Source organism: Penaeus chinensis, chromosome 9, assembly GCF_019202785.1.
Source record: "Penaeus chinensis breed Huanghai No. 1 chromosome 9, ASM1920278v2, whole genome shotgun sequence".
Classification (NCBI taxonomy): Eukaryota; Metazoa; Arthropoda; class Malacostraca; order Decapoda; family Penaeidae; genus Penaeus; species Penaeus chinensis.
The window spans coordinates 40,929,621-40,932,120 of record NC_061827.1 but is presented as its reverse complement, the minus strand read 5'-3'; positions in this window follow the sequence as shown (position 1 = coordinate 40,932,120).

The following is a 2,500-nucleotide window of genomic DNA, read 5'->3' as shown; positions in this document are numbered from 1 at the left end:
GAGAGAAAAGAAGAGAAAGAGAGAGAAAGGAAAAGATAGATGGATGGATAGACAGATAGATAGACAGATAAAGAGAGAGAGAGAGAGAGAGAGAGAGAGAGAGAGAGAGAGAGAGAGAGAGAGAGAGAGAGAGAGAGAGAGAGAAGGGAAAGGGGAGGGGGGAGGGGAGGCGAAAGTTACAAGGATGGAGAAAGATGTAACTTCCACGCGTTCTGCTAGTAATAACGATACTAATGATAATAATGGTCATAATAGAAAATTATAATAATAATAATAATATAGAAATAATAATCATAATAAAGTTAATCATACAATGATAATAATGATGATGACAAAAACATCTACAAAAACAACCACAACAAACATTATAATTATCATAAAAATATGAGTAATTATGATACTGAAGATATTGGAAATTAGCAAAGTCACAAAGTTAATTAAAACAACACCAAGAATATTGTATTTCGATGTTTCTAAATCTTGTTTGCATCAAACTACATATTTTTAGAACAAATATTTTCTAACTCGTTTGCATAACTTTTGTCCATAGCGTTTCAAAATTACAATGATTAAGAAAACACCCAATTATGAAGCACGGGGCAGCTTTGCAAAATTTGGCATTTGCATAAACTGTGCTTATATATATATATTTCTTTTTTCTTCTTCTTTTCTTTTCTTTTATTTTCTTTTATTTTCTTTCTTAAATCTATATTCTTCATAAGTGTTTGTTTTAGAAGTAATAAATTGTAATGATAAAATCTTAACTCTTTGTTTGTAGGCATAGACAAAATACTTATAATTTATCTTTGTAAGTACTGATAAAGTATTCATTATCTATCTTTGTAAATATCAATTAGATATTCATAACTTATCTTTGTAAATACAGATATATAATTTTTACTGTAACCAATGTCATTCAATATCTTTGCAAGCGATGATATAATTTTTATAAATATAATTTTTAATAAATCTATAAATCTTCATAAGTATAAGTTTTATAAATATCTCCAAGACTACAAGATTTACCGGAATCAAAAATAATCACTCTATAATCTACACTCCTCACATAAAGACCGTCTGGAGCCATTTACATATCACATAACCTCAAAGGTCCTCCATGCATTAGGATATTGCATCGTATATACAAGCCTTATATTTGATTTCTTTCCAACGAAGAAAATATTAGTGTATCATAAAATTTCATATGCTGTTCTGAATCCTTAATTATTCAATAGAAGCTTAGCTAAGATGCACAAATACGTAGCCATAGCATTATGGTATTATATTACATTGCAAATAGAGAACGTAACGCAATTATATCTCTAAGATGTGAAAGGAGTGACATAATTGCATAAATCAATGGTATTCATGACTGTATCACTTATTAGTCTGATAATATAGTGTACAAGGCTTATTTTTGATTGCAGAGTTTATACTTTATTTCCTTCACGTTGCCTGTTGCATATATATATATATATATATATATATATATATATATATATATATGCATATATATATACATATATATATACATACATACATATATATATATATATATATATATATATATATATATATATAAAACAGTCATGAAAATGATAATAATAATGATAATAATGTGATGATCATGATAATGATGATGATATTAATAATAATAATAATAATAATAATAATAATAATAATAATAATGATAATAATAATAATGATAATAAAAAGAAGAAGAAAAAAAAATATGCATTATAATAGTAATAATAACAATACTAATGATAATAATAATAATGACAATAATAATAATAGCAATAGTAACAATAATGATGATAATAATGAATATGATTGGTAACAATAATAATAATGATAATAATAATGAACATGTATGATATCAATAATAATAATGATAATAATATTAGTAATAATATCAACAATGAAAATAATAATAGTAATGATAATGATAATAATAACAATGATAGTGATAATAGTAATAATAATAATTATGATACTAATGATAACAAGAGTAATAATGATAATAATGATAATAATAATAATAATAATAATAATAATAGCAATGATAATAATCATGACAATAACAATAATAACTATAATAACAATAACAACAACAATAAGTCAACAACCACAAGAACAACAACAACAAAAAAAGTAGCACTTTTCCGCTAAATAAAGCAAATAACCCGCTGCGGTTGAAAGGCCTGAAGAAAACCCCCATTATGTGTTTTGGATATTGGTGAAGTTCAGTTGTTTTTTTGTTGTGGTGTTTCTGTGTTTGTTTTGTTTGTTTGTGCGTTGTTTCTTTGTTTATTGAAGTATATCTTTATTTATTGATTTGTTTGTCTTTTTGATTATTTATTTATTTTCATTTAAGGGTTGTATATATATTTTGTTGTTGTTGTTGTTTTTTTATTTACTCACCTCATTCTTTGTGTGTGTATTTTTTTATGAATGATTTGCATGAATGAATGAACGAATATTATTATCATTATTATCA